General features: G+C 41.0%; 1 protein-coding gene across 1 annotated transcript in view; it reads left to right on the forward strand.

Annotated features, from left to right (window-relative positions):
* Positions 1–27,262, forward strand: part of PLCB4 (phospholipase C beta 4) — a 340,960-nt gene that overhangs the window by 76,362 nt on the left and 237,336 nt on the right. Inside the window, exon 3 of the mRNA XM_047069062.1 lies at positions 11,232–11,292. The gene's annotated coding sequence lies outside the window, so the exon portion shown is untranslated. The remainder of the gene's footprint in view (positions 1–11,231; positions 11,293–27,262) is intronic.

Genomic DNA, 27,262 nt, shown 5'->3' on the forward strand with positions numbered 1-27,262 from the left:
ATCACCTGTGTGGATACATATGACCAGTACCACAGTCAAAATACAGAATTGCGTTGAAAGGATTCCCTGTGCTAAGCTTCCGTAGCTATAGCAACCCGCCTCTCCCCCATTCTCCCCCCTACCCCCAATTCCTAGGAATCCCTAATCTGTTCTCCATCTGTGTACTTTTGTCATTTCAAGATTGTCATATAAAGGGAATCTCCTATAGTATGGAGCCTTTTGAGATTAGCTTTTCTCACTCAGCAAAATTCTCTTGAGATCCAACCAAGTTGTTATCAGTTCTTTCCTTTTACTGCTGAGTAGTAGTCTTTGTTTCTTCTTACTTTTTAAATGTTGCTATTAGAAAGTTCAAAATTACACTTGTAACTCACCTTTGTGGCTTTCATTGTATTTCTATTAGCACTGATGTAAGTTCATGTTTGTCTGAAGTAATCAAAAAGCATATTTCTGTTGCATTTTCATTGAGTTTCAGGCATTCCTGTGTTAAATGGTGTATTTTGTTCTGCTGATTGTAAATCAGCTTATTTGGAAATGAACAAAAGGACAGTGCCTTTTGAAACAGACAGGGCACCTGGGTGGCTCAGTCAGTTAAGTGTCCTACTGCGGCTCAGGCCGTGATCTCCTGGTTCCTAAGTTCAAGCCCTGCATTGGGCTCTGTGCTGACAGCTCAGAGCCTGGAACCTGCCTCAAATTCTGTGTCTTCCTCTTCTCTCTGCCCCTCCCCACTCACACTGTCTCTTTCTGTCTTTTTCTCTCTTTTTCGCTCTGTCTCTGTTGCTCTCTTTCTTTCTCTCTCTCTCTCTCTCTCTCAAAAATATTAAAATTTTTTTAATAAAAAATAAAATCATTTCAGGAGAGTGAAATCATCTCAGGGTCTCTCCCTTTCCCCTCCCCCAGTTTTTTGGGGGTTTTTTTTTGGTCAGTTTTTCAGTAAGAAACCCTTTGTATTTCTGTCTATAAAAGAGACTTTTCATAAGGTTAGGCAGCAAGGAGGGGTGTCTTACAACTGCTGCCAACGCTATTCAGTACACTGGTTTGAGACTAATTAAATGGCTCCTATTTATCTGATATTTTCCCCCTAGAGAGATTCAGAAATATTTTTTTTTCAACTTAAGCTTCAAAAAGAAACCAGCTCAGTTAGCTTATAGTGGAGGGAAGAAGCAGGACACAGGGACACTTCAGAGCAGATTAGAACTGAGGTGACGGATAATACCATTTTCAATTAAATTGCCTGGGGAAATTAGGTAGGCAGAGAATAATTACCTGAGTTGGCATATATCCAGGTTTCTGAAACTAAGACCCTGCTCGAATGTTCTGAGGATCACTGATGACCACAGGCAGCCAGGGACCTTGAGGGCTGTCTGATCTCAAACATATTTAAATCTTCCGGCTGCAGTGCATGGCAATTTTAAGTTAAATTAGGTAGCATGAGAAACTCTATCAAATAAAACCTTGTAAAAAAAAAACCCAAAAAAACAAAAAAACAAAACAAAAAAAACAACGAAGACCTCCCACCCCCAGCAAGCCACACTGCAAAGCATCATATTAAAGGGAGGCTTCTCTGACAAAATTTCTATTTATACATAATATAGAAAATACATCTGTAAATATATTAAATATACTGCAAATTAGAGATAACATGTAATTTTTGAATACTTATGTAGTCATAGTTAAACTTATATTTTCGTAACTTCTGCTGTGTGACTACCACCAGGACACTGGAGCTGAGATGGGAACCATAGGAGAAACCTAGAGAGGGCTGAGTGAAGTATCATGGTAGTCTTTCCCTCGCGCAGAGGGCCCTGGCAAGGTGACAGCCCTTGGTCATGCCTTGCGAGGACCAGGAAAGAACGCTGAGTAAATGTCACCTGATTTGTGAGTTCATCCAACCTAGTTGTGGAAATGAGCCTTGAATGTAACCGTACCTTTAATGCAGAAGTCAAGATGCAGTATTGTGTTCCCCACCCCAGCTCTGCCTCCAGTGACCTATTACTGTGACTGCTAAGCATGGGTTTCTTGGGGTCCGTGCCACTGGTAGCGCCTGGTGCCATGCTGCCCCTGCTTTGTCTGGGTGGGGTTGATGGAAGAGAAACGAGGTTGTTCAAGTATAGATTTTGTCTTTTCTCTTTACCTAGAGAAAAGCTCGCTTTGCTTTCTACAAAAGGAAATGGAGCCAGTGGTTTTTCTTTGCTTCTAGTGTTCGCTTTTGCTTTGTTCCTATCTTTTCATAATCTCTGAATTTCAGAATGCAGGTATAGGAAAATGGGTGTGGAAGGTGTAAAAAAGGAACCAGTTACATTTTTCTTCCTCTCCGCCCCCCCCCCCCCCAATACAGCTATAAGGGGATAGCAGAATGCTTGGATTGTTTCATAGCCTTCCTTGAATAAGGAGGTTACTGGTACATGGGGGGGGGAGGGCTTTATGCAAATTACAGAAACACACCCCTTGGCGAGGCTGCAGCCCCCATTTGCCCCCAGCCATGGCCGTGAGCCAGATCTGAGTGCAGTGCATGTGTACTCAGCCCTCACCTGTGCTGTATGGTAGGTGCAGAAAGCACCCCTGTCTCCCAGCACTGGGAGCACAGATGGGTGCACAGCCAGATGCAGCTCTTAAGAGTAAGTGTACAGAGGGGCCTGGGCAGCTCAGTCGGTTGAGCATGCAACTTCCGCTCAGGTAGTGATCTCACACCTCGTGGGTTTGAGCCCAGCCTCAGGCTCAGTGCTGACAGCTCAGAGCGTGGAGCCTGCTTCAGATTCTGTGTTTCCCTTTCTCTCTGCCCCTCCCCTGCTCGTGCTCTGTCTCTGTCTCTCAAAAATAAACATTAAAAAAAAATTTTAAGTGTACTAGGCCAGATCATCAGGGTTTGAAGTCCTGCTTCTGTGCTTCCTTGCCATGCGCCCCTGGATAAACGATGTAACCACTTTGTGCCTCAGTTTCTTCTTCCGTAAAAAGTGTCTACCATAGGGTTTGGTGTGAGTTAATGACTTCATACACATAAAACAGTGAGTTAATACCTGGATGTAGTAATTTCTCAGTAATTAGTAATTATTGCTATTGTTATTCTCCTAAATTGGTCAGTTTTGCTCTCTAACCTGTTTTTAAAGGGATATTTCTTAAAAGCTGCTTTTTTTCTGTAAAAAAAAAATCTAATAGGCATTGTGCTTGTAGATGTATGAAGCATCCTTTGAATTTTCTATATTCTTTCCCTGTAAATATTGTAGAAAATATAACATGTAGGAAATGTAATTTAACTTAAGCAATTTCAGCCCATGGCGTGTGCTTGCTTTTCATTTTGTTACCTCATCGTCCTACTCAAATGTTAATATTCTAGATGTTTAGTTTCATGATGGTTCAGTTTAACTGAAAGGGGAGGAACTTCTGCTCTGGATTTGGAATTTGGAGAGTACATGCATTCTTGGGTTGGCTAATGGGATCCTAAGAACATTAACTACTCCCACTGACCAAAGTGAGAGTTGTTAAAAACAACAACAACAACAAAAACCCATACTCGCCAGTTTTAACTTTCATGTATTCTCTCCACTGGCCAGTTAGCTTTTCTTGTGACATGACCTCAGTTCCCGTCCTGAGAAGAAAACCACACGCAGAAACAAATCATGCTCACAGTTACTAGGTGTAGTAGGCAGAATTCGGGGATGGCCCCAAGGCGCCTATGCACTGGTATATGCACCCTGAATAATCTGTAGTACTAGGATTACATCACTCCTGTGATTCAGTTATGTTGCATAGCACAGTTGGCTTGAAGAGTGAGAGCTTATCCTTGGTGGGCTTGCCCTAATCAGGAAAGCCCTTATAAAGGACTGAAGAAGATTCAAAGAGAAGTATTCCACACAAGGAAGGTTCTTCGTCTCTGGCTTTGAAGATGGTGGGGGTGATGTGGCAAGGAGTATAGGTGGCATCTAGGACCTGAAAGTGGCCCCCTGCTGATAGCAAGGAAACATAAGTCCTCAGTCCTATGGCTCCAAGGAAGTAAAATTAGCCAACAACCTGACTGAGCTTGGAAACAGATTGTATCTCAGCCTCCAGAAAGGAAGCCTGGAAGACACCTTGATTTTAGCCTTGTGAGACACTGAGTGGAGAACCGAGCAACTGCGCCAGACTTCTGACCTTTAGGACTAAGAGCCAGTAAATGTGTGTTGTTTAAAGTCATGAAGTTTGGGGCGCCTGGGTGGCGCAGTCGGTTAAGCGTCCGACTTCAGCCAGGTCACGATCTCGCGGTCTGTGAGTTCGAGCCCCGCGTCAGGCTCTGGGCTGATGGCTCAGAGCCTGGAGCCTGTCTCCGATTCTGTGTCTCCTTCTCTCTCTGCCCCTCCCCCGTTCATGCTCTGTCTCTCTCTGTCCCAAAAATAAATAAACGTTGAAAAAAAAAAATTTAAAGTCATGAAGTTTGTGGCAGTTTGTAATGTGATCATAGAAAACCAATACATAGGGGAAACTAGGGGAAAGAATGTAGGTGGGTCATTGCAAAACCATTACCATTATTTAGGGGGCAAAAAATCCCCCAAACACCTCATGATCTCCTACAGAGAGCCCTCAGTTACACATTTTAAAGCTGATTAGCCACAGTAAATGACAGATACAGAAGCTCTAAGTTTCCTGGGCCAAGTTTAGAGCCGTTTCTCAAACCGGCAGTTGGAGACCCAGCGAGGGGCAAAGGGATGGCTGAACTGCTCTCGGGCAGGATGTTTACTGAATAGTGGTACAGGGTGAATATGCAGAGCAGGGAGGCGGAATCCTCTTCACTCCATGCTTATAAATGTTTCTGACTACGTCTTTAATTTAGGGCTCACTAACTTGGAGAGGGCAAACAGGAAGGCGTAGGAGAGGGGGCTTTCTGGGTGGCAGTGATGGGGCAGCTGGGGGGCTGTGGGGAACTAGAAGGTGATCATTTAAACATGTATGTAGCCAGATAAGGCCCATGGAAGCCTCTCCAGTATAGCCTGGTGGGGAGAGAGTACGTGTCGGGCAGACAGAATCGGAGGGTGTGAACTCGGGACCTGGAGTTTTGTTTTTGTCCACTGGCCTGTCTTCAGAGCTGGGAACAGGGTCTGGCACACAGTGAGTGCTCCATAAATGTTTGTTGAGTGACTGAAGAGACAAACATACTAATACAATATGCAGAAATAGCAAATGTGATTGCATTGGTGAGAAATGCTTCTAAAATCCAGTTACTTTTAGTGTTGTGACATGGTACCACTCTGGGCTATCCTTTTGGCCTGCTGTTTACCTTTCTTAACCTACAGCTCCATTTGAGGACTGTTTTGGAAGTCATTAACTATGGAAGAAGACCAAGCCAGTGTTGAGCGCTTCTGGCTGGCTGGCACTGCTCCAGGTACCTGGTGTGTGTTTCTTCTCCTTTTATCCTGACCCAGACTTCCAAGGTGGGTCTTAGTATGACCTGCCTTTGACAGAGGGGGAGACGGTTTCAGAGAGGCAAGGTCCATTGCTCAAGACCACATGGCCGGTAAAGGTTGCCCTCAGCTTTATCTGATTGTCAGGCCCCTGCCATTGCTTGCTACTCCGAGCGTGTTCTGCAACCAGCATTGGCATCACCTGACAGCCTGTTAGGGCTGCAGAATCTCTGGTCCCACCTAAGACCTATCCCAGACAGAATCTGCATTTCATTCAGATATGTGGGTGGTTTGTATCCATATGAATGTCTTGGAAAGGACATTAAATGCCAGTCCTCCTGTGTTCAATATGTAGATGTACAGAAACAGGCCTGGCATTGTCACCCTCAAATACTGGATTCTAAAGTTGGGTTATTCATGGGCCACTTGTATGGATTTGGCCAAATTTTTCACCTGAATTTGTTACTCTTTTCCATATAAATGTATTTGCTTAAAAAGAAAATATAATTGGTAACAAACAAACCCTACAACTATATGGCAATATAGTAATATTACTGTGGTAAATAGCTGTGAAACTGTATTTATAGTAATATGTTCGATAGAAAAATGACATTTTCTTTTTTTTTTAATTTTTTTTTAACATTTTTTTTATTTTTGAGACAGAGAGCATGAACGGGGAGGGTCAGAGAGAGGGAGACACAGAATCTGAAACAGGCTCCAGGCTCTGAGCTGTCAGCACAGAGCCTGACGCGGGGCTCGAACTCACAGACCGTGAGATCATGACCTGAGCCGAAGTCGGATGCTTAACCGACCAAGCCACCCAGGCACCCCGAAAAATGACATTTTCCATAAAGAGAAGATAAGTCTTAATATACGTGCAGTTGTACGTTAGCTCTCCATGTACCATTGTAAGTTAACTGTATTTTACATGTAAGCTACGCCATTAATAATAAACTGTAATCTATTGTAAGATATTTCTCTATGGACCCTTAATGGCAATGTGTTTCGTGTTACGACACACTGCTATGATAGATTGTAAAAAATGGCCACCAAGTCTTCCCTTCCCTGCACCTATGCCTTTGTTATGTGCAGTGTCCCACTAATGGGTGAGACTTTCTCCATCCTTTATAGCTGGGCTTGACCGTGTGACTGGCTTTGCCCAAAGCCACATTAGTGCATATGATGCAGCAGAGGCTAGCATGTTGGGTTCTGACCTCTTGCCATTCTTGCAAACTTGAGATCACTATGTGAACCAAAATAGTTACATGTTTTAAGCAACAAAGGTTTGAGGTGGTTTGTGATGCTGTACACTTGCTGATGTGAGTATTCTCAAATGCTGTTTACAAAACAATTTCCATGTTCGAGAGCAGATCAAAGAGCAATGATTCTGTTTTGATTCAGTCTTGCCAAGTTATTCTTCATTTGAAAACAAAATCCTGATATTGAATGTCTCGGAAAGGGCATTAAATGCCAGTTCTTCTGTGTTCAATATATAGATGTACAAAAACAGGCCTGGCATTGTCACCCTCAAATACTTGCACATTTTTATCCCCATCTACTGAGAAATCAAAACTTGACCCTCAGCTACAGCTTCCCTGTCGCTTTGAAATAAGACTCTAATGCTAATAAGTCTAAATGCTGTGGCCTGTCGTTACTGGTGGTTTGCGGTAAGATGTTGGTGCTTTGTTACGGTTTGGAAGTAGTTCCGTGCATGTGCTTCTCTTTGGTGAGAGTGAAATGCAATTGTGTTTCCCATCACGAGGTATCCGTGGAGAACTGTGATAGCAAATCTTATAGAAGTGTAAATATTCACCACTTACTGGGTTTCCTTGAGCAGTGTGAAGAAGTGTTCTGTCGTTTTTGAAAGAAGCCAACGAGTATTCATGGGTAGACTCACTGAAATGCAATCTTTAAAAAGACAGCTTTAATGAAATACAATTTACGTACCATAAAGTTCACCCATTAAAATGTACAATTGGATTTTTTTTTTTTGTATATTTAGAGTTGTGCAACCACTACCATGGTGTAACGTAAGAACACTTGGATTGCTTGTGTCCAGGAGCATTGGCTGTCTTCCCTGCCCCTTCAGTCCTACACAACCGCCAATCTGTCTTCTATGGATTTGCCTAGAATAGGATATTTCATATACACAGAATCCTACAACATGTGGTCTTTTGTAACTGGCTTCTCTCATTTAGTATAATGCTTTCTAAAGTTTACCCATGATATGTATGTATGATATATATGTATGTATGATATGTATCCCTGTTGCATTCTTTTACTGCTGAATAACATTCTGTTGTATTCCATCTGCATTTTGTGTATCCATTGATCAGTAAATGGGCTTTGGGATTGTTTCTACTTTTTGGCCATTATGAATAATGCTGCTATGAAAAAGTACATGTAATCTTTTTATATGGACATATGTTTTTATTACTCTTGGGTACCGGCCTAGGGTGGAGTTACTGGGCCATATGGTAATTTTATGTTTAACCATTTGAAGAACTGCTAGACTACTTTCAAAAGTGGCTACACCATTTTATTCCCGCAAGTAATGTACAAGCATTCTGATTTTTCTGAATTCTCATTAACGCTTGTAATCTGTCTTCCAATTATAATTATCCTAGTGGGGGTGAAGTAATAGCTTATTGTGGTTTTTAACTTGGATTTTTCTGATGATTTGTGTATTTGTGTATCTTTTTTTGAGAGATATCTATTTAGATCACTTACCATTTCTAAATTGTTTTTTGTCTTTTTATTGTTGATTTGAAATAGTTCTTAACATACTCTGGATACAAGTCCTGTATTAGATAAGTGATTTGCAAAAATCTTTTCCCATTGTGTGGGTTGTCTTTTCACTTTTTTGAGAGTGATCTTTTAAGCACAAAAGTTTTTAATTTGATGAAGTCAAATATTTTCTTTCATTGTTTGTGCTTTTGGTCCCAGGTCTGTGAAACTTTTGCCTAACCCAAGGTCACAAAGATTTACTCCTGTATTATATTTACTCCTTAGTTTTATAGTTTGGGTTCTGATATTTACATGTGTGATCCATTTTGAGCTGATTTTTGTGTATAATGTGAGGTAGGGATCCACCTTCATTCCTTTGCATGTAGATGTCCAGTTGTCCCAGCACCATTTGTTGAGTTGATTCTTTCCACATGGAATAATGCTGCCACCCTTATTGAATGAAAACCAGCTTTTGTTTACCAGAACCAATAGGTTTCTAATATTTGGGAATTTTGTCTATTTATTAGGTTTCTTTCTGTGTTACAGAAGAAGAGACCAAAAGCATATGCAAAGACACACATAAACACAGACATCCAGAGACTTCTACACACACAGTCTCTCTTTTACCAAGGACTCATTTGTACTCTTTAACACCTGGAGTAATAATGTTAGAATGAAAAAGGTGGTAAGTTGAGGCCTTGATTCATATATGACTACGACACTAAGTCAGTTATAAAAGTTCATCTGCCATATGCCAATAGCTAGTTCATGACAAACTGTTTAGACCATTTTACTCCTTTCTGGTTAAGTATTTCATCACTGACTTCCTCAAATGTTGCAGTATCCTAGCCACGCACAGAATTAGAAAGGTGTATGGAACGATGGGTTGTCCCTAGGGAATTAGAGAAGGCAGAGGAAAAACACATCTTGTCTTTAAGTCTTTTGTTACAGAAGGACTTGGGTGGCAAGTAGTTTCTCAAAATGAGGAGCATGGTACAGCAGGGTCCTTAATCAGTGAGTGTTTCTGGAACTCTGCTTTGTTTCATAGTCCCAAGAGGCATAACATAGTTATGTAGTTGAAGTTCCTGGCTATCGGCAGGCCACCTAATTATTCACCTGTTCAATGAAGATTTCCTGAGCACACTAATATGCTAGACACTGAGCAAGGTGCTAGGGATAGCTGTGAGTGATGGTTTTCAATACTTTCTTACAATACTTCATTACAAATATAAATTTAATATGAAAACGGGGTGCGTGCCATGGAGGAGGCAGTTCCATAGAGGCTAAATATGTGTCAAGGTGCCTGGGGTTGAATGCCAGCTCTGTGTGATTTCTGAAGAGTCATTTCTGAGTTTTCTCTCCTATAAAATGTGAATAATCACAGTATATACATTTTAGAGTGTTTATGTGGATTATATATGATATAATTCATGCCTAGAGCCTGGGTCAGAGTAAATATTTGCTAAATCAATAAACAAATGCACATGATACTAGATATTCTCTATTTCTGTATTTTTAAAATGGAATATTTTGTTCTTCTAGAAAATTTGGGATGAATTGGATTGTTTTTCACTTTCAATTATAAAAGTAACAGGTTTCGTGGTAAAATAGCACACAATGGTAAAATGTTAGGTTAAAATGCAAAGGTCCTTTTTTTTTTTCCTCTTATGTCCTTCAGCACCAGTTCTCCTGGGACAGCTACACTCAAGTTTCTTGTTATCCCTCCAGATGCATTCTCTGCGTCTAATGGGATTTACACATAGGTTAGCGAGGTTTGTTTTAACACATTGGGGTCATAGTACACATATTACTCAACTACTTGAGTTTTTAAAAATTAATACTGTGACCTGATTTTAAAATCTGTACATATAGATCCAACTGTTTTTTTTAATGTGTTTCTATTTTTAGTTTTGGGGGGGGGCGGGGGGTGTAGATACAGAGGATCTGAAGTGGGCTCTGTGCTGACAGCAACAAGCCCGATATGGGACTTGATCTTCTGAACCCTGAGATCATGACCTGAACCAAAGTCAGGCGTCCAATCAACTCAGCCACCCAGGTGCCCTGCTTCTTTCTTTTTAATGGCATATAGTCTTGCATCATGGATGAACCATCCTACCTAGAACCTTACTGTAGACATCTCTATACATCGATGATGACTTTCTCAATAACGCAGTTCACATTTTACAGACGTCGTTTTCCCATGTTTAAATTGCCAGTTTTCTTTAAAAAAATTTTTTTAATGTTTATTTTTGAGAGGCAGAGACAAGGAATGAGTGGGGAGGGGCATAGAGAGAGGGAGAGACAGAGCATGAGTCAGGGAGGAGGCAGGAAGAGGGAGACAGAGAATCTAAACCAGGCACCAGGCTCCAAGCTCTCAGCATAGAGCCCAATGCAGGGTTTGAACTCATGAACCACAAGATCATGAGCTGAGCTGAAGTCGGATGCTTAACTGACTGAGCCACTCAGGTGCCCCTCAATTGCCAAATTCTCCACCTCTGCTCCTCCCAAATGCGAATGGATTTGCTTTTAACTTCTGTGTACTTCTGATACCACCTGGAACTTCCCACCCCTCCCAACCCCACCTTGGAAAGATCTCAAAATCTAAATTTCCACCAAACCAGAAATCTAATGTCAAATCCAGAATCTACATCACCAACTTGTTAACAAAGATAACAACATGTAGCAAAAATACACTTTTTGTAGAAAGATGCAAATCCGTTATAAATCTTAGGTGTTCAGCACTGTTCTTCATTGAAGTGGCAAACTTTTTCTTATAGTTCATCTCAGGACGTTTGACTGTTAATCAGGAAAAGATTTATATTCTAAAAGATCTTAGATGGTCTTGTTCAACTGTTCCTTAATTATCACGATAAGAGGTTGAACAGTAGATCAGCACAGCGAAGAGGATCTATAAACCCTGTAGGCTGGCATAGCGGTAACATTTCTGATTTGATGACTGTGCGTCTTTGTTCATTTGGAAAGTAATGTCACTAATGTATTAATGTGCCTTTCTGATGTGTGTGTTTTTAATATTATAGATTCTGATTTTGAAGTGCACAAAGCTGTTTCTTACATGAGAATCCTAAAGGTTCCTCTCATTGATTTTTCACTGCTCTGTGTCTGCTTGCTTCACAGAGGACGGCGCTGTGAGTTGAACTAAGTGGACATCACTTGCAGTCCCTTCCATATCTGCCTGGTGAGTATTCTGCATGCTGTGGTAGAGTTTCTAGTTGTGGGGTTCTAGAACTTAGCATCTGTAAGGTGAATCCCCCTTCATTTATACCGATGTCCACCCTGAAGTGCCCCTCAAAACTGATTGACAGCTACTTTCCTTCGTGCAATGGAGCATCAGTCCCCTGGAATTTTCCAGATTCCAGTTCATTCATTCCACCAACCTAGAGCACTTCACCCTTCACTAGCTTTTCTCCTCGCTGTCTGTGGTAGTATTGCCTGCATTTAGTGAGCCATTAGATATCATTTAAGTTCCTGTTCTCTGCAGTTATTTCTGAGGGAAAATGTAGGACTTGTATTCAGTCCTATGCAGATAATGTTTAGGAAGATTCCCACGAATGTGGAAAAAAATCACAATTATGCTCATTGTCAGCTAGAATCCACCATCCATTCTGTGGGAACTACCTGTGGAAATGACAGAAATAAATTCTCCCAGTGCCTCTCTAAAGTTCCATTTTATAAATCTCTAAAGAAATGCTGAAATGGGGGCCAATAATAGCTCTATGTGGCCAATTATTTTTATTTATAAACTAGAAATTGCCAATGCTTTATTCTAGAGCCAGGATCTTGATGAATATGAATATGAGTTTTGTTCTGACTTCTTAATCAAATTCCTATTTTTATAACTTCTGTAGGAACTTATATAGGACTTTTTGTAGAGAGTCCTATGTTATAAGGGAAACGCTTGGACTATGTATCATTTCTTCAACAGGCAAGAAGTCATTTTATAGTGATGCATGATAAAAAATAACCAGCAACTTCATTGTTCATCCTGAGAGGTGAACCCCAGCTTACAGGCATTTTAAATCAATGTTACTTTTTTCACCACGTTGCAAGTCCTGTCACACACTCTGTTACCTTCCAGCAGGGTCTGTGGCTGATTTTTTCCAGCGTTTCTGTGAGGGGAGAGAAGAATCACACTTCTCTAAGTGATCAGTATTTAATGGTGACACAAGACTATCAAGAGACTAGATTTATTATTGAGTGTCCCTACCTATTTTTAGTTGAGTGCACTGTGTTTTACTGCTTCCCATGGATGATTCATAAACTATGTTTTAGCAGGAAAACCAGAGTTGGGGTAGGGGTTTCTAAATAATTCTCTAGGGATTTTAAATCAGGATAGGCATGACATCTGCTTTTTAGCCTTTATTACATTCTTTTTGGACTGTTTGCTTTTGCTGTGCAATAGTTGTTATTCTTAAATAAGAGATCATTTTCATCGGCTTATTATAAATGAATTATGTGTGTGGTGAAAATAAACACTTGATTCAGAAGTTTAAAAACATAGCTTAGAAGTTGTTTGTTAAACATTTTAAGTTCCAAGAAGAAGTTTTTCCATATGAAGTGGTATAAATGCCAGGCACTGGATTTTACAAAGACTTTGGATGGACTCGGGTCCCAAGACAGCTAATAGAGTATGTGGGCTCTTTTTCCATTCCCTCTTCAAATAGGACCTGATTGGACCCAGTGCCCCACATGTCACCAGGTGGTGGTTACCCTTACCTTAGTCTTGCCTTCCTCCCAAAGAGAGAATTTATTTTCCTCCATCCTCTATTAAAAAAGCTCGGGGCGCCTGGGTGGCTCAGTCAGTTAAGCGTCCGACTTCGGCTCAGGTCATGATCTCGCGGTCCGTGAGTTCGAGCCCCACGTTGGGCTCTGTGCTGACAGCTCAGAGCCTGGAGCCTGTTTCAGATTCTGTGTCTCCCTCTCTCTGACCCTCCCCTGTTCATGCTCTGTCTCTCTCTGTCTCAAAAATAAATAAACGTTAAAAGAAAATTTAAAAAAATAAAAAAAATAAAATAAAAATAAAAAAGCTCAACTCTAGCAACATTCAGTTGTTGAGTATCTTGTATTATGAGGCATTTCATTTTCACATTGAATTGAAATCTTGTTCTTTTATAATGTCTTCCCATATTCAAAATTGGAAACCTCTAAACCTGGGAGCTGGAAGTCTTCTGGTTTTATCTTGAACAACTGCTTTCTCTGTGATTCCCATCATGAGTACCTATGACTGTACATTAGTTCTAAGCATTTGTGTTAAGCCTGTTGCACCATAGGTATTCAGAATATATTTTAATTCCTGTAATGGTACAAAGTGTATATTCTTATTTATGTCCCATTCAACTTGGCTTTTTAGTAGTGTTAGGCTTAAACTCCTAAAATAGAAAATATTTACATAGAGAGCAAAATGACAATTTTTGGATTATTCTTGCCATTATATTTCTAGCTTCAAGATGACTCTTGGTAAAGAGGAATTTATAAGTCAAACCAAAGGTGGTCTTCAAATATCATGGAAAGAAAGAAAACAACCCTTGATACCTTCTTTCCTGTAGTATTGAAATTTGGAAGATTTACCTAAATTTGGGGCTCCTTGCTTTCTGAATGATTTTAAATTGTTTTTTATTAAATATTGATTATATACAGAATGTACACTGTTATTGTCAGGTATGAAGCTCCCCAAACTTTAACATTGACTTCTCTTTCCTTTTGCCTCTACTTTGGAGCCTTCCAGGCTGTCCTAATGTGTCTTGCAGCTGGAGGTATAGGCATAGATATATAGTGACAGCCATATGTTTATATGTATGGTACCAGCTATTAGGATCTTCTACTTATTTATTTTTATGTATTTTATTTTTTAATTAATTAATTAATTAATTAGATCTAAGACCTGTGTTCTAGGGTTGCTGCAGTGCTCTTCGGGAACAAAGATGATTCTTCGTAAATTGCGGATAGTGCAGTTATTTTAAACTCTTAAGTATTATATATAGAAGCTCTTATTTGTGATACAATAAGAATCTGGTTTCATGTTTTCTTAGAGCCCATTCATGCATGACAAGAGTCTGGCTGAGCTCCCCAGAAGCAGACTTGAGATGAGGGATTTTTGCACGAGTGTCTTATTAAGGGAGTGCTCCCAGGAGAAACAAGTGAGTTGGAGAGGAACAGGGAAGAAAGAAGCAGGGGGATTTTTCCGAGCAAAGTCCCTGCCTCAGCCATGATCCTGGAGGAGCTCTGGAGCATACTTGCTCCTGAGAACCACTTCCTTCTGCCCCAGAACAAGGGGCCAAGCTTTCCCATCCTTGCAGCAACCATTGGCTGTGGACTGGTTTGGGGGGAGGCTGTGAATTTGAGAGCATTTGGGGTCTTTGCATCTGCTGAGGAAGCAGCTCCAATAGTTAAGGGGTATTCCTCTTAAGAAATCTGCAAGTGCCGGGGTACCTGCGTGGCTCAGTTGGTTAAGCCCCCGACTTTGGCTCAGGTCATGATCTCATGGTTTGTGGGTTCCAGCCCCACATCTGACTGTGCTCCTGCTTCAGATCCTGTGTCTCCTCTCTTTCTGCTCCTCCCCCGCTTGCACGGGTGCACACATACACACTCTCTCTCAAAAATTAAAAAAAATTGCAAGTGTCATCTCTTAGAAGCAAAGCACATACAAGCCAGGAGATGGGCACACAGGACAGCTAAAAGGGACCCAGTGGTGACAGGACATGGGAGTGTCTGTTCTACCTAGCAGCAGCCATGTCATTGAATGCCATGTCATTCCTTCACTCCTACAGACCTACTTGTCATCCCTTAGACTTTCAGCCATATATTTCCTGGTACAAGTTTTCTGCATTTCGAGAAGCACCTTAAATTCACTTTCTTCCCCAGGGAAGTTAATAAGCTACTGCTTCAAATATTTTTAAGTCCGAAAGAGATTGCAGTGCAGAGAGATACCTAGGTAATTTGCAGTGAGTAAAATTTCTACATATATTTGACTTAAAAAAATAATAAAATCTGAAATCTCAAAGCTTTCCTTAGATGCATGTCAGCTTGAATAATGATTTCAGTGCCCTGAACCGGGAGGCAAGGATATTGTCTGATTGTATGATTGTAACTTATTCTTGCTAGCAGCATTTCTGAGCATACACATTGTTATTTTTCATTCTCTCTTAACCATCCTTTTTAATTGTATTCCTTAATATTTCACCTTTGCCTTTAAGAGTATTTTTTCTATGGAGTTTTTAGGGAAATATATATGGCGTTTCCTTGGGTACCTTTAATTCAGTAGAGCACAAAAGTGTGATCCAATAGAAATATGTGAGCAGCATATGCGATTCCAATTTTTCTTGTGGCCTCATTAAAAAAGTAAAAAGGAATTGGTTGTTATAGCAGCCTGAGCTGGAGGCTGGAAAGTCCAGGATCACAGCTGAAATTAATTTTAATCTATTTAGCCTAGTACATCCTAATTATTATTTTAACATTTAATTAATGTAAACAGTATTGAGATTTTACATTTCTTTCATCTGGTGTATATTTTGTACTTAAATCTCAGTTCAGACCAGCCATATTTCAAGACCTCAGAAGCCAGATTTGGCTAGTGGCACTGAGCAACTTCAGAATGTTCTAGAAAAACTCTGGTAACAGGCTTACTTCCTTTGAGATAAGACTTTGTTAGGGCTCCTGAATCGCCCTGGTAACCCTGTTCAATAAAGAAATGAGGCAGTACTGTTTTCCAGAGAAAGTGAGCTGACTTTCCCTTAATGAGCCAATGTCCTATAGCCGTGGATTATGGTTAAAACGATTGGGTTTGGCAGGTAAGCTGTCACTAATAACCTGCAGGAGTGTGGAATTCTAGTATCACTTTTTAGAGGAAAAAGGATCATGAATGAACAGTAGTATGTGGAAGGATTCTAAAGAGGAAAGGATGGAGTCTTGGGTAATGGAAAGATGTGTATATGTACATAATGTGTGTTAGGGAAGAAGGTTCTAAAAATTTGGGGTACTTGCATGGAAACCGATGAGGCTGGAGTACTAAATACACAGTAAGAATGGAAGGTAGTGGCTAGATTGTGACCCAGTTCAAAACTTACATTTTCCAGTGTATGGAGTAAGGTATCTGATGATGCAGTTTATATGCTGGGGTCTGTTTTAGTTATTTATCGTTGTGTAAGAAATCACTTCAGAATGTAGCAGCTTGAAACAGCAGCACTCACTCTCTTCTGTGGGTCGGGTTTGGGTGGGTTCTGTTGTGCACTTCTGGCTTGGGGTCACTCCAGCGGTTGCATTCAGATGGCCTCTGAAGCTGAAAGAGCAAGAGGCTGGAGTAGCTGATGGCTGACTTGCCCCCCTCTCTCTCAATATAGATTCAGGATTTCTCCAGATGGTCTTTCTTCACGGGCAGCTGTGGGCCTCCTCACAGCATGGCGGCTTCAGGGCAGCCAGAAGGCTTGCGTGGGCTCTGGCAAGATGATTCCAGCTGACAAGCTGGAAGCAGCATCACTTTATGACTTGACCTTGGAAGTCATGCTGCATCATTTCCATCATATTATTTGGTTATAGGTGAATCACAAACTTGCCCAGTTTTAAGGGGGAGGAGACTTAAAAGCCCACCTCTCAGTGGAAGGAGTGTTAAAGTCCCATTGTGTGAAGAGAATGTTAGAAATACCATCTGCCACAGGGACCCTCTCCTACTATACTATACACATCTCAACCTCTTTGCCATGATCTGGGAATGCTCTAGGATGAACAGACCACTCATTACTGGGCACGTTTCTGCACAGTGGCTCTCTCCCTTTCCCTTCCCTGGTCAGCTAGACTGGGCTGCCCTTAAGAAGACTCTAAAGTCTTCTGCTTAGGCAATGAATGGCCAGCTGGCCATTTCATGGAGTGGGCTTTTCACATGTAGCTCATGAGAATGCTGCTGTTGAAGTCATTATGACATTAAAATTGTTTCTTTGTGTCATTTCCCAAAAACCCCTGAGTGGTCATGACAGCAAGAACTCCTCCCCTCAGTGTTACAGACACCCATTTTGAGTTGGGCATACAGAGGCTTTTCCAGATGTGAAATATGGATTTTCCCCCTGCCAAATGTAAATATTTGCTTTGGTTTGTTTCTGTAAAAGGGAGGGGAAAAAATAAATTCAGTAGAGCTCCCCAGTCTTTGTACATTTTTGTGCTATATCAACAAAATGGCAAAAGCCCAGTGGAAATGGCTGCATTTAAAAACTCCTTACCTACTTTTCTGAAATGAAAACAGGAGCAAGGCATCTGGTCTGCTGTCCTCAGGTGGGAAAGGGCAATTTACTGAGGCCCGAGGACTAAAATAAACCCTCCCAGGAGAGGAACCAGCTTGTGACCTTGGGCCATAACCACCTCACAGATCAACTGCTTCATTTCTTGCTGTATTTTGTGGCCCCTGTTGGGGGTGGGGGCAGATTCAGTGTCACAAAAGCAGGAGGAGAGCAGTTGGAAGAGGACCCCGGTGGCTCGGTTGGTGAAAATGCTAACAGGATCTGCTGACCCTTCTTCCTGTGTGGCCAGAGGACCTGTGGTTTAACAGTGAGCATTCAGGTAGCTGGGAGAAGGCAGTACTCAGAAAAAGTTAGCAGCAAGAAGCTCCTGTGATGGTAGTGGTGTTCCTACTCCTTGAGTAATGATATAGCAGTCTAGAATTTGGGTAGGTGCAGCCCATTTTCTCATCGGAGATATGTCAAAGAGTCCCTGCAGGACTGATAGAAAAATAGAAGTCAAACCCACATCCCTAAGCAATTAGAAGTTTACTTGTTCCTGGTGACCTCTGTACTTTCTCACCTGGGTGGACACATGGTGGTGTTGGAGTCAGAATGGGAACTCTGAAACCTGGGGCCTTGGTTTTCCCATCTGGAAAATGAGCAAGCAGACTGTTGCCCGATTCATGGGTTTTGGAAGTCTTTATGGGAGATGATCCTGTAAGCTCTCCTGAGGACGAGATGGTACATGTATGGGACCTGTCTTATGCTCCGTATGTTCTTCGTGTTTTCCTTTCCTGTGGATGTTGCTGAGGCTTCAGACTGGTTGCTAGTTAACTGGCTGGCCTCTTTCTGTGCCTCTGTAGCCCTATGCTCTTTGTTCAGTACAAAAGTAAAGGAATAAACAGTGTGCAAAGGACCAGCCTTGAGGTACTCAGATACCATTTTGTCCTTACTTTAAGGACCTCCTACCCAGGGGTGCTGTGCCCTCTGGCACTCTACAAAGTGACTTTTCTGTGGATTCCAGACTATGCACAGATGCTGCTCTTCTGTGAGGAAGACCATCCCTATATTGAACCATCTTCTTTTCATGTGTTGACAGTATTTCTGCTGCTTCCTCCATCCACATTTGCCAATACCACTGTCTCTTCTGGTGCTCCTTTCTGCCATCCTCAGGGGCTTCCGTCTTAAAGACCTGGCTACTTTGCCTCTCTTGTCGTCGTCTTCTTCTTTCTTCTTCTTTCTTTTTCTTTCTTCTTCTTTCTTCTTCTTTCTTCTTCTCCTCCTCCCCCTCCCCCTCCCCCTCCTCCCTCTCCTCCTCCTCCTCCTTCTCCTTTTTCTCCTCCTCTTCCTCCTCCTCTTCCTCCTAAATGAAATTCACACAACCAAAATTAACCATTTGAAAGGGAACAATCCTGGGGCGCCTGGGTGGCGCAGTCGGTTAAGCGTCCGACTTCAGCCAGGTCACGATCTCGCGGTCCGTGAGTTCGAGCCCCGCGTCAGGCTCTGGGCTGATGGCTCGGAGCCTGGAGCCTGTTTCCGATTCTGTGTCTCCCTCTCTCTCTGCCCCTCCCCCGTTCATGCTCTGTCTCTCTCTGTCCCAAAAATAAATAAACGTTGAAAAAAAAATTAAAAAAAAAAAAAAGGGAACAATCCTTTGTCCTTTAGTGCGTTCATAGTCTTGTGCAACTACCACCACCTTTATCTAGTTCCAAGATATTTTCATCACCCCCCAAAAAATTCCACAGTCATTAAACAGTTGCTCCCCACTTTCCCCTTCCAAAGTGCCTGGCAACCACCATTCTGATATTGGATATTTCATATGAATGGAATCATATATGAGACCTTCTATGTCTGGCTTTTTTTCCACTGGATGCAATGTTTTAAAAATTCACCTATGTTATATTACATATGTCGGTACGTCGTTCCTTGTCATAGCTGAACAATAACATCTGTTGTATGTGTGTACCATAATTTGTTCATTCATCCATTAATGGGCAATTGGGCTGTTTTCATCTTTGGCTATTGTGAATAGTGCTGCTTTGCACATGTGTATATGTATTTGAGTCCTTTCAGTTGCTTTGGGTATCAAATGGAATTTCTGAGTCCTGTTTTAATTATGAATTTAATGTTTTGAAGAATTATAACACTCTTCTGTACAGTAGCTGTGCCATTTTGCATTCCCACCAGCAATGTAAGAGAGTTATGATTTCTCCACATCCTCGCCAACACCTATTTTCCTTTTCTTTTTATTACAGCCATCTTAATGGGTGTGGAATATTACCACATGTGGTTTTGATTTGCATTCCCTGATGACTAATGATGTGCATCTTTTCATGAGGTGGTTGGCTATTTGTTTACCTTCTTTGGGGATTTGTTCAAGTCCTTTACCCATTTTTTAAGTAGGTTGATTGCCCTTTGATAAAAGTTCTTTATACGTGGTTCATATCAGATCTATGGCTTATAGATACTCTCTCCCATTCTGTAGGTTGTCTTTTTACTTTCTTGACAGTGTCTTTTGATGCACAGATTTTTTTTTTAATTTTGATGAGGTTGAATTCACTTTTTTGTTGTTGCTCTTGCTCTCATTGTTGTATATAAGAATCCATCACCAAATTCAAGATTATGAAGATTTACTCCTATGTTTTCTTCAGAGAATTTTGTGGTTTAAAGCTATTATAACCATGTTGTTGATCCATTTTGAGTGAATATTTTTTAATGTCAAGTCAGGGTCCAACCTCATTCTTGTACATGTGGATATCCAGTTGTCTTGGCACTGTTTATTGAAGAAACTGTTTTTTATCCATTGAAAGATCTTGGCATTCTTTTTTTTTTTTTTAATTTTTACTTACTTTAAAAATGTTAATGGGGCGCCTGGGTGGCGCAGTCGGTTAAGCGTCCGACTTCAGCCAGGTCACGATCTCGCGGTCCGTGAGTTCGAGCCCCGCGTCGGGCTCTGGGCTGATGGCTCAGAGCCTGGAGCCTGTTTCCGATTCTGTGTCTCCCTCTCTCTCTGTCCCTCCCCCGTTCATGCTCTGTCTCTCTCTGTCCCAAAAATAAATAAACGTTGAAAAAAAAAAATTTAAAAAAAAAAAAAAATGTTAATTTCAGTAGAGTTAACATCCAGTGTTCTATTAGTTTTGGGTGTATAATACAGTAATTAAACAATTCCATACATTACTCACTGCTCATTATCATAAGTGTACTCTTAATCACCGTCACCTCTTTCACGCATCCCCCCACCCACCTCCCCAATGGTAACTATCAGTTTGTTCTTTGTAGTTAAGTGTCTGTTTTTTGGTTTGTCTCTCTTTTTTCTTTGTTCGTTTGTTTTGTTTCTTTAATTCCACATGTGAGTGAAATCATACGGCATTCTTGACAATCAGTTGGCTGTGATATATAAATTTATTTTTTGAGTCTCAAATGTGTGAATTTATTTATTGAGTCTCAAGAGTTTATTTATTGAGTCTATTGTTCTGTATGCCTATTCTTATGCCAGTATCACATTGTTGGGATTTCTGTGTCCTTGTTGTTGTCAGTTTTGAAATCACGAAGTGTGAGTCTTTCAGCCTTTTTTTTCCCCCAATGTTGTTTTGTCCACTCAGGACTCCTCCTCCTCTTTTATTACTGTTTTGACCTGTCGTGATTCTTGAATTGTGGTACTGCACCTCAGGACAAAGGAGCAACCCAGTGAATAGTCATGTATTTGCGTGGGGGGTTATTATAGGCCTGGTAGAATCCAAAGGCTTTTCTTGCTTAAGATCATTCCTTAGGAACATTGACAAGAGCTGCATTGGTGGTATTCAAAGCAAACCCAGTATGCAGGCTATTGGGTTAAAGGGGCTCATTAGAATTCTAAGGGGCCCTTTGGAAAAAAGCAAATGTACAACCTCCTGTTTGCTGTGATAACTAGATACTGTTTTCTGGTTTGTGCATATGTTCAATTGTATTAGTCATGGTCTTCAGTTACATAAACAATTAAAAAAAAAAAAAAAACCTCTCTTATAAAGGAAAACTCTGACCTAGGCATCAAAATCATGAAGAAGTCAGAAGGTAGAAAGAATGAGGAGGTGGGAGAGTGATTTTGTGACTCTACCGGGATCAGTTGCTGGGGTGACTCACATTTGTTTCCAGTGTGTTTGACCTCTGGTCCATTCCTTTGAGAATATGTGGGATTTTCCTTTTGGAAATAAGTCTTATCTGTGAATCCTCGGCAACTGCTTTTTAAGCATTTCCAGATGGCCCTCAAAGTCCTCATCTAATAGAAGCTGAGAGATTGCTCCTGGAGGGGGTCGGGGTGGGTGCTGGAGAAATCAGCTTTAACCCCTAGACACTCCACACTAGGAAACTATGAGAAACAGAGATGTGTTTTCTGTTTGACCCTCATTAGAATAAGAGTTTGGAAGCAGACTGCATTGTGTGTGGGTTATATACATGTATGTGTATTAATAAAATCATTTAAAGCACTGAGTGGAAAACCCAAATAAGTGTACAGGAACAAGTATAGACTAATAAAACAAGGTAGCAAGAAAGGGATTTTGGGCAAAAGACCCAGGCCATCTATGAGAGTGTGGGGGGTAACTTCTTTCCCAAAAAGTGATGGGCTTATTTTTTGTACTTTATTTGGTAGCTTTAGTATGCATTAAAAATCTTTTTTACAATAATTCTTTGTGTTTAAGATTTTCATTGAAGCTTAAGAAAGGAATTATAAGAGTGACTACAAGGGAAAAAAAATGGGAAACTTCACATCCCTCCCCCCACCTCCAGACCGTGTTATTAGTCATCCAGGGCACTCATAACAAAATGTCACTGCCTGGGTGGCTTAAACAACAAAAATTTATTGTCTCACAATTCTAGAGGCTAGAAGGTATCATCAGGAGTGGTTTCTCCTGAGGCTTTTGTTTTTGGCCTGCAGATGGCCACCATCTTGCTGTATCTTCACATGGACTTTTCTCCATACTTGTACATCCTTGGTGTCTGTGTCCACGTTTCCTCTCTCTAGAAGAGCACCAGCCAGATTGGATTAGGTAAGCTTATCCTAATGACCACATTCCAGTTGAATCACCTCTTTGAAGGCCCTGTCTCCAAATCCAATCACATTCTTAGGTAATTGGCAGTTAATGCTTCAACATAAGAATTTTTGAGGAGACACTGTTTAGCCCATTACAGGCAGTGTAGGTAAAGGCAGGCATAGGTTAAGTAGGATGCCAGAACTTCGTGACTCAGGGCCGTGAGGGATAAGGAAAAGTTGTGGGAGTAAAGTCTATGCACTGCTAATGGGAAAGAAACTATTTCCCTTAGTGATCAGTGTGTCACTTAGCCTTTGCTGTAACAGACTACTACTCCCCTCCCCACCAAAATGTAGTGGCTTAAACCAATGACCATTTATTTAACTCACAACTGAGTAGATTGGCAATGTCGACTGGCCTTGGCAGGGAAGTTCTACTGATCTCCATTGGGCTCACTTAAGAATCTGTGGTCAACTTCTGGGTATACTGAGGATTGGCTGGTTTAAGATGGCATTAGCTGGAATGGCTCATTTCTCCTCCTTTGGCTCTTGCCTTCCAGCAGGCTGACTTGGGCTTGTTCACACGGCAGTAGCAAAGTATATGGAGCGAGAGGCTGGGGGGAGAGAGTGAGTGTGTGCAAAAACACCCCAATTATTTCTGCCACATTCTGTTCACCAAGGCAAGTCACAGTCTAGCCCAGATTGAAGAGGTGGGGAAGTAGACCCTTTCAGGTGAATGGCTCTTGGACTAGGATTATCTGACTGTAAAAGTTCTGTGGCCTCTCTTACTTTATATTCATAATACACTTGGCCTGTCCTCACAAATCATTAAATAACAATCTGGAAAGGAATTGCAAGTGCATTTATTTATGAGTGAGCAGTAATTCTTCCCAATTTGGGATGAATAGTTTAATCAGAACATTTATTTCAACCATGGGTATCTGTCTTTCCTGCATGGCTTGGTCTAGACAAATCACTGGGAGAGATCCTAATTGGGAGAATGCTAAGTGAGAGCTCAGTTTTCTTCCCTTATGCTACTTAGAATATTGAATACTCTGGAAATAAGGTAGTCTAGTGGAAACCTTCAGCTTTTTCTCATGGATACCAGCCTCATGAAACTGGAGCAGGAGAAATGGGATCTCTGAGGTCTTCTGTAGGGAGGATATTGAGCAAATTCAATTCTAACGCCTTATATGGGAGAATATGATTCATATAAACTCTCTTAGAAAAGAGTTATTTCCAGGGTGCCTGGGTGGCTCAGTCGGTTGAGCATTCGACTTCAGCTCAGGTCATGATCTCCCAGTTCTTGAGTTCAAGCCCCACGTCGGGCTCTGTGCTGACAGCTCAGAACCTGGAGCCTGCTTCAGATTCTGTGTCTCCCTCTCTGTCTCTGACCCTCCCCCCACTCATTCTCTCTCTCCAACCCCTCTCAAAAATAAACATTAAAAAAAAAAGTTCCTTCTCGCCAGATTTACTAGTCATACCCACATGGGAGCCTGTTAAGGGAACCCTCCCCAATTCACTCAGTATCTCATATTAAAAAAACAAAAGCAATGCTGTGTGTAACAGTTGTTCCTTACAGGCTGTATGTAACAGCCTCCCGTTGTGGGGTGACTCCAGCACGCTGAACTTTCATGGAGATCGAGAACACGTGAGCATCTTACAGGGCAGAGAAAGGAGAACTGATGTGTAGGGTCTGAAAGTTCCAATATTAAAATGTAAATCTGGAAAGCAAAAAGAAACCTATTTTTAGTGCATTTCCACAGAAAAATCATTTGGCAGATTCTTAGAAAGTTATTCACTTACAGTATGACTCCTTCAATTTCATTCCTAGGTTTCCTTCCCAAGAGAATGAAAACTTCTGTCCTTACAAATACTTGTAAATGAATGTTCATAGCAGCTTTAGTCATAACACCAAAAGTTGGAAAGAACCAAATATCCAGCAACAGGTGATGGATAAACATATTATGATGTATGCATACAATGGAATACTGCCTAGCAGTGAAAAAGGACCAAGTTATTGGTGCAAACCATAACTGGGGTGAACCTCAAAAACACCCTGTTGGGTGAAAGATATGATATGTAAAACGGTACATATGCTGTTATTTATAGGATATTCTAGACCAGAAAAATAATCTGTAGTGACAGAAAGCAGGTTGGTGTTTGTGGCTGGTGTGTATATAGGGAAGGGTGTGGGGGTGGGGATATCAGGGGGGCCTGAAGGAACTTTTGGGTTGATATAAAAGCTTCCAGTATCTTGGTTGTGATACTGGTGACATGGGTGCATTTGATTATATATAACCTTTACCTCAATCAGTTTAGCTCTCCTAGAGGAGTTACTCCTGTTTCTCATACAATAGATCTATAGCAGGGCAATGTGAGATTTTTATGATCATTAAGAGGGGACATAGGTTTGTAGAAGCTAATACTAGATGAGGCTTATTTGTTAGGCTCATTTTTCTCTAAATTGTACGTTGTTGGAAAGACTAAGCAAGAACAAGCCCATTGTAGACCTGGCTCAAGTGACTAAGCCAACATCTTTTTAATTAAGACCAAATTTGGGAAATTCTTTAATTGAATTGGGGACACTTCACTTATATAGCTGAACTATGGGAGGGACAGCTGGGTAAAGTTAACAGATCATTTTCAATATTTGATATAGCACAAAGGAGTAAAGATTGGGTTTATGGTTCATAGATACTATACTCACATCAATCAAATCTTATTCTTTGAAAATCAGAGTGTTTTAATAGTAGGTGTATGTTGTATGTGTACTATCCAAGTTCTGGAGGGTTACAAAAGTACGTAAGAACAGGAGAAAAATAGTCCCTTAAAATTATTTGGAAGTGTCTAATCCAGTCATGCAGAACTGGCTGCTAAGATCCTGTTTTGGTCTGTTCTCTCTGATTGTTTAAAAGATAAAGCTGTGAGGAAAATGTTTGTCATGTGTTTATTTAGATTCAATAGTTGGATGTAACTTAGTAAGAGCAACTTGTTTTCTTTTAGCATCAAAGGGTTTATTAATTCACAGATGTCATTCATGCCCCAGAGTGCTAGAGACAGTGATTTATATTGTCAAAGGCTGGTAATGCTAAAATGAAAGCAGATTTTGTTTTGCTTCTTAGCCAAATTACAGTCTGCTTGGAGTGACTAAAATGTATCTCATTTTTGTTTTGTTTGGGTAATTCAGAAATGAGTTTCAGATTTTGTCTTTTTAATGTTTTAATAGTAAATGATAATGATGCTGACTCAGAAAAAACTATAGTTCCTTCTTCATTAGTGTTTTCTGAATGGTCTTTTTATTTTTGTATTTTGTGTCTATGATTTATTCATTCAGCAAATATTTATCTAGTGTCTACAGTGTACCAGCACCAAACACTTAGAAGAAAGCAGTGAACAACACCTGTCCCTGATCTTACAGAGGGCTATTTTCTAGTAGAGGGAAGTAGATAATAAGGGAATAAACAGTGGGGCACCTGGGTGGCTCATTTGGTTAAGCATCTGACTCTTGATTTCGGCTCAGGTCATGATCCCATGATTTGTGAGTTTGAGCCCCCATGTCAGGGTCTGCGCTGGCAGCGTGGAGCCTGCTCCGGATTGTCTGTCTCCCTCTCCGTCTGTTTATTTATTTTAAATAAATAAACATTAAATAAGTGAACAAATGAAAGGGCAGGCAAATTTCATATAGTGATAAGCATCAAGAAAATAAAATGAGATTGTATGATAGAGGCTGACTTAGGGTGGGGTACATGATTCATTTGGATTTACAGACAAGGATTCATTTGTGTTTATGGTATGAAATTTACTCATATGGGAAAGACTAGAGAAAAAATATGGGTTTTATTTTGAAAAAAATCAAGTGTTCTGCTTTAAACTTTAACATGCTTCGTATTGGAGTGGAAATGTCAAGCAAGTCATTGGATATAGGAGTCTGGAGCAATTGGATGTATGAGAGTTAGAGACGGAAAGGTGAGTGAAGAACATAGATGGCATTTGGAGCTCTGGGACCATCTGAGATCACCTAGGAAGAGAGAATATAGAGAGAAGAGCCCTGGGTCACCGAAATGTGTGAAGGTTAAGCAGAGCAAAAGAGGTCATTATTGAGAACAAGTGGCTGGTGAGCACAAGAATAAATAGGAGAGTATGGAATTTCTGTCACTAAGAGAAGAGAATGTTTCAAGGAAAGAGTGGCTAATTGGGTCAAAGCTGTTGAGATGGTTGATGAGGACAGAAAAAAGCCCACTGAATTTCACAACAGGGAGGTCACTGAGGATGTTGACAGGAGGTGAGAATTCTCATTGGAGTGGTCTGAGGAAAGAGAGAGGGGTGAGGAACCGAAGTTGGTTTATGTTGACATATTTAAGAAGTTGAGTTTGAGTCAATATTATCATTGAGAAGGGGTGCAGGGAGGGGAGATTAGAGGTTTTGAGGAGAGTGTATTCTAAGAGAGTAGAAGAGTAAACACACTAAAGAAAGCGTTAGACAATCTTTTAGTGTTCATTTTTTTTTAAATTTTTTTTCAACGTTTTTATTTATTTTTTGGGACAGAGAGAGACAGAGCATGAACGGGGGAGGGGCAGAGAGAGAGGGAGACACAGAATCCGAAACAGGCTCCAGGCTCTGAGCCATCAGCCCAGAGCCCGACGCGGGGCTCGAACTCACGGACCGCGAGATCGTGACCTGGCTGAAGTCGGACGCTCAACCGACTGCGCCACCCAGGCGCCCCACTTTTAGTGTTCATTTAAGGGTCTTGATCTTAAGTTGAAAGTGAAGATTGATCAGTGTTGCTGTGCCTTTTTCTCCACCTAAATTCAACTCCATGACCACAGTTGCTTGGTAGACCAAGAATTCGCTGTAACCATGTTGGGGAATTGGCAAAGGGAGTATGATGGAGGGAAAGTTGGGAGGTGGGGGAAGAAAGAGTAAGTAAGATATGATAG

Source organism: Lynx rufus, unplaced genomic scaffold (assembly GCF_022079265.1).
Source record: "Lynx rufus isolate CCGP_SWC_20201006 ecotype Redwood Valley unplaced genomic scaffold, mLynRuf1.p SCAF_8, whole genome shotgun sequence".
NCBI classification, from domain to species: Eukaryota; Metazoa; Chordata; class Mammalia; order Carnivora; family Felidae; genus Lynx; species Lynx rufus.